Consider the following 6,215-nt stretch of genomic DNA (forward strand, 5'->3'; position numbering starts at 1 on the left):
GGGCCCCCGCGGCCGGCACGCGGCACGGCCATGTGCGCCGGCCGCCAGTGATACCATCATCACTGGCGGCTCGTTAAATCCGGTGCCATTAACTGCTATCGGTCATGGCGGCGCGTTTGAAGGCGGCCGGCCTAACGAGCGGCGGCCCGCCCGACGGCGGTGCTGACCTCATGTCACGGCGCCGCCCGCCGGCTCAGCCAATGGGACATTACGGCGGCCGGCTCGGCCCCGGCGACAACGGTCCGCGGCCGGCTCCGCGGCGGCAGGGGCGTCGCCAGGGAGGCGCCAGTGGGACAGCCACCGCAGACTGAATGTGCCCTTTCAGCCCGATTATAGCGCATATACACCGGCATTTGACCCGTGGTTGCTGCCGCTGTTTGGGGAGCCCCCCTCGTAGCGTACCTGGGTGCGCCCCTGGGAGTGTGTATGCCCCTGCGCCGTCCGTCCGAACGAGCGCCCGTCCGGACCATCATGATAATTGAATTGGTGTCGTGTGTCGACACGTGATGGGACCGGATTTGAATGGCGCTGAGCGGGCTGGGAACGGCGGGAGCCGGGCGGAGGGGTCGCACGCGTGTGAGCAGCGCACCCAGAGATGAAGGAGGTGAGAACCCTGTACAGGTGAGGGGCGCATGCGCTGGCTTAAAGCGGTGACGAGATGGGCGCGGAGCGAGGAGTCGAGGACAACGGCAGGGACAGATCAGAATAGAGCTTCGGGGCGATCTGCTCCGTCCAGTATCACCTGCTTGTCCAACTTTGGTTTTGTGGCAATGATCAGGAAGACAGATTAACAGAAACGCAGCGTCATCAGGTAGTAGTGCATATACGCCGACACGTAACACATCTGGTACGATCTGTTCAACGGTTGAGAGGGGTATGGAAGACGCGGCAGCAGCCACATCCATTGTCATTGAAAGAACAAACAATTGTACTAGCTTCCCATTAAAATGTGTTCGTTCTCGTCGCTTACCCGCACCAACCTGTCTCAGCATTCTCCATTCACGGCTGGCTACGAAGGTTTGAGCGCCGTTGCCGGTCGCCTTGCTAGACCTGTGCAGTGGCGTCCACAAGCCCGGCTCCCGCTGCCCTCTCGACAGCGTGGTAGGCTTGTTTATCAAACCGGCGGTCACCACATCCTAGAGCTGTGCCGCCGCTATGTGAGTGAGGCATGGGCGAAATGGCATGTAAGTGGCATGGCACACAGGCTGTCGACGGTTGCCTTACCTCGGCGCCACAGACATGCTATGTTTTCACACCGCCTTCATCCCCCCCCCCCGAAATGTCGTGACCGTCATTCCGAAGATGATTGGATAGCAAATCGGTTGCATTTTTGGTCATTTTGGTGAAGTCAGTGTCTTCACTGCCTTGACTGATTGCTTGGTCAGCCGACCGTTGTCAAACCATTGGGACAAAGATGCAACTGAATGTCATGGAGTGACTTGGCTGACTGCCATTCATCTGCGCGTCCTGATACAGACATTGAGTTGTCTGCTTCGCTAATCACTAGCCTTATCGCCATAGCAGACCACTCAATCAAGGTTTAGCGCGGGCTGGACTTAGTCTGAGAGCTCTCAAAGTTCTCACGTTTCTCAGCCACCAGTTCCAGGTATTAGCTAATGGGTTCCCTGACGAGCTCTAATGAATCAGAATTAGTGAACAGATCTCCACTTAGGATATCACCCATTTTATGCCAATGAACTAAGCGAGTGGAACAAAATTTCAAAAATGGAGGAAAATTCGCAGAAGAAAAAAAGGATGAGCGGTCACGGAAATATAAGACGACGCAGGCCAAACTGTCTACTGAAGCTCCCTTTAGATGGCACAGATGTTTGAAGCCTGATTTTCAACGCGCTGTTGCAGAAAAACGGCTCAGTAGCCCATATTGTGCACTGCAGATGATCAGGTTTTCTTGTTTTATTAACTCTACACTCTGTGCACAGCTCTAACCCAAATGACGATTTTAGAATCTAGATTGCAAGGAATCTACAAGATGGCATGGCCTTTAGTATTCGTGTTGCTTTGAGTAGGGCTGAGTTAAAGAGCTGATGTGGCGGCCTGGCCAGATTCTCACATCACGCCAACGCGTTGATTTCCGTTCCCCTGTCACCAGCAATTCAGCTTTCGAAGTTGGAAGCCTATTTTGCTGCAAATGGTCCCTGTCATAATCAAATCATGAAATGTTTCTTATTTCCGTATCGAAATCTGTGGCAGGATTGTTTTGTCGGTCGGCTTGCAAAATAGCGACCAGTGTATATATCAAAGCACTGCGTGCAGTAAGTCCTCCCGCCAGTGCCTTCTGCGCGGGCGCCTTCTGTACATCTATTGTATCAAACACAATGCAGTTCAGATGTCATTATCCTGACGCTTCTAAACGGCTAACGAGCAACATGCGTGCGTGCTGTTCCCCTGTGCATAAATTCACCTGCGTCTCTGCATTCATTCAAAAGCGCTTACATCAACAAACGGGGCTGAATTATTAGCGTAATCTGCTGCTTCTGTTCTGTCTGTTCTTGCACGCGCCATCCATCATTTGTAGCGTCATGCGAGTAACCCGTCTAACAGGACTGCCGCGTCCGGATCTGTAAGCCGATCATGCCCTGACATGAAAGCAAGAGAAACGCTTTGTCCTGACGGCATTATCTGTGTAACTTTGCGGGTGCTGCTTGTAGCTGATGCAGGTGTGAACTTCATGAGCGTACATGCAAGTGACTCTCGGATATGCATCTTCGTGTCCCGCGGCGGCGCGCCACCGCCTTCTTAGCCAATACATTAACTGAACTTTGAACGGGCTGCTATGTCTCCGCTTTTTTTCGCCGGGCCAGCCGTTAATTGAACCATACATTACAGCCGACAGAGCACCGCATCAGCGAGTCGACCCGCTGACGCTAAGATCGTGTACTTGCACCTTATCACGGCGTCGCCGTCGGCTCGGGCGAAACAGTACACTGGCATCGGCCAGTTTTTCGTCCAACCGGTGCTAAGATTATGAGAGAGTGTGCAGTTTTTACAGCCGGCTGCCCTTATGCGGGATACTATCTCTGAATGCATTTTCCGTGTATCCGATCCCCGCTCCCAAAACATAAAGATAAGGGGAATAGATACGCGCCGTTGGACTCGATAACACCTGCTAATATGACGGGAAACAAATGGGCGGAAACCGCTGCTCACCACCGGTATTAATACGCGTCGTCGCCTCGTTCGTCCACATCCTGGCGCGTCTCCACTCCGTGAGTCCGCTGCGGGTGAAGGCCGGTGCCGTGAAAAAGAACACCTGTAGCGCGCCTCTTGGAGCAGCGACCGTGACACCTGCGCGGGGCTCGCTTCTCAGCTGCCGGGCTAGCTATCGACGAACAAGTGCTTAGATCTGTCGTTTTTTTGTGATGAATGTCGTCATCTAGACTGGTCGATGTTTTCTGGTGATAGTTTCCCTTCCATGATTTTCCAGGAGGCTTTTGTCAGAGCACTGTTTCTGATGTCGCAATGCCACAAGTGTCCAAGCAAACTGACGAGGGCATGGACTGGACATGAGCTGTAAAGGCCTGTACCTCACTCCCATCCACCCAACAAAAACAAAACCAAGATCCTTCGCCGCCGCCCCCCCCCCCCCCACCCCCCACCCCCTCCTTACCGTCAGATCCACCATCGATGTTGTCACACGCGAGTCGCCTCTGTCGCACCTCTGTTCTGCGCTGACGCCGGCGGCGGGCGGCGGGCGGCGCGGCGGCGCGGCAGCGCGGCGGGGGCGGCGGCGCGACATAGCTGGGATGGCTGTCCCGGCGTCGCTCACATTCCTTCGTCCAGCCGCCCGGGCCGCCGCGCCGGCCATTGTGCCCGTGTCACTAAACACGGCCAGCACCCACAAAGACCCCCGACGGCCCATTAGCCCTCCCACACGCCGCGCGCCGTTTGAAGCGCCCGCCTGTTTTCATTGGCTATTTGTTGGGCCTCGCAGCCGCTGTGTTATTATTGCTCATTTCGGCCGGCCGGCGGAGACGCATCCCCTCTCCGATCCGCCCCCCTCGGGCAGGCCCGGCTCGTTACGGCTGCCCCCCGGCGCCGCGGGCGCGCCCGTTTCAATTTGGCGATTTAAGTGTAACGGGGGCGGAGTAATTGCGTCACGGGCGATCCGAGCGTGAGGACCAGCTCGTCATGCCTTGTTGATACCAACATGAGAAAGGGTTGTAATGGACAATAAGTCAATTTGGCGGCCTGGCGGAACGCGATAGGACTGGGCAGGGGACGATCGTCGGATCGGGGGCCAACCGAGCTCGTATTGATCCCAACATTCCACGCCGCGGCCGGCCAAAAAAAACGTCTCCGGCGAGACAGTAGCCGCCAGGTGGCAAGATGGCGCTCGTGTCATCGAGCATCGGTGACTAACTGTGGCGCACCGGCCACGTGCCGCGTCACGAAAAAGGGAATCCGCGTATCTCTGTCTTTTTGTCGGGGAGCATTTGTCGTGATGATGCACTCGGCAGGGCTTCGTCATCATCATGGTGAGGATGTTCCATGACACCAATCGACAGATTCTATTCCAGTTCTCCGTGATGAGAACAGCGTAATAGACAGGACAAGTCTGCATCAGATATGCAAAGCCTGGAAACCGAAGGCTCAGCTTCGTGCCCAAATTTTGGAGATTGGAATTGGAAATTTGAAGAAGTCCCGAATCTCCGAAACGGGACTAACACGTCAGCCTTAATCCGTAAGCATGCGTGTCCGACAGCATGTGAAGAAGACACATAAGATAAGAGTCTGGGAATTGTCTATTTCGAGCCCACAATACAAACAGCATATGAACAAACAAAAGTAAGTCTTTTGGAAACAAACCTATGGTCTCTTTGGTTGAGCCTCATCACAAGTTAAGCCTAAAGCATCATTGCCAGGTTAAAAGACCCCAAAAAGAGCATCATTTGTACTTTAAAAGGTTCAAGTAGATCGTAGAACCAAAACCACAGTTAGAAATAATAAGGGAGGTGAGGTAAGGAGAGGAGGTGAGAAGAGCGTCATATGCAATATGCATGTATATGCCCAGAGCCAATGGAAAGATATTTAATACCGATGGCATTTTCGATTAACTTAGAAAACTTGTATTGGTTCCAAGCGATCCTTCAACAAACTTCCGGAGCAGACTCAAGATCCTGAAAGTTTTTCCGCAAAATTGTAGAATAAATCCGGACCTCGTAGGACCCATCCGCAAAATTTTGAAATGTGTCCTGAATAAAATATGTAAGGATCTAAGACTCAGGGATCCAACTGAAGGACATTTTTTGAGAGGTACAATATACACACATTTTTGGTTTGACGCATTTTACCGGTCTGGGCCCGCATACTTATGGCCAGCTTGTGGATTAGACAGGTAGGGCTTTTATGAGAGGGCATATTTGATAACTCCGATGGCAAAATTTCAGCTCTATCATCTCAGGTATGCACAACATATGTTATGCTAAGGGGGCGGTTCAACCCCTCCCCCATGATATCTCGAGAACTGTTCGGCTGATTTTCGAAAGCCTTCGCGTATTTGATTCCTGCCGACATGATCTGAATTTCTAAACAACAATGTCCCGAATATTTTTGTTAGGGGACAACAGGCGGCCAAACAATGAAGCTTAAAATTATGGTATTGTTTATCTGAAACAACAGCCGGCGCGCTTATCAACCGATTTTTACACCAGCAACGTAGATGGATCGCTAATCAATATTAGTTGATATGCCAGGACGGCATTTCTAGATCCGAAGCCCATGGGCGTTTTTAGGGGACAGAAAAATTGACGATAAAAAATGTTTAAAACCATTTTTGATGGAGCTCAGAGAAAGGGGAAGGAGCTAATACGATGGTGTGTTGCTATGACATCACAACAAAAGGCATGATACGAAATATTGCCAAAGGCTGTGTCAGGGGGGTGGGAGGGGAGACTAAATTAATACGATATATTACTGTTGGTCCCATGCTGATATCCGCTCTAAATGAACCACGGTGGCCACATAGTGTATGTGAACATGCGTGATAGACGCATCCAATTTCAGAGGGTCTCGCGAGTGGGCACAAAGACGAGCGTGGTGTACTGAAGCGGCCGCCGTTCGTTGAGTGACGGCTGGTGGCGGCCACAGACTACAGGTACTACTATAACACACTGTCTTCTTTTGTCGTTTTTGGGCTCACATCTAACGTGCCATTGCCTTTTTAAGTGACATTTGCTTCACAGAGGCAGACCATG

This window comes from Pollicipes pollicipes, unplaced genomic scaffold, assembly GCF_011947565.3.
Source record: "Pollicipes pollicipes isolate AB1234 unplaced genomic scaffold, Ppol_2.1 Scaffold_3087;HRSCAF=3621_pilon_pilon_pilon, whole genome shotgun sequence".
In the NCBI taxonomy this organism is placed as follows: Eukaryota; Metazoa; Arthropoda; class Thecostraca; order Pollicipedomorpha; family Pollicipedidae; genus Pollicipes; species Pollicipes pollicipes.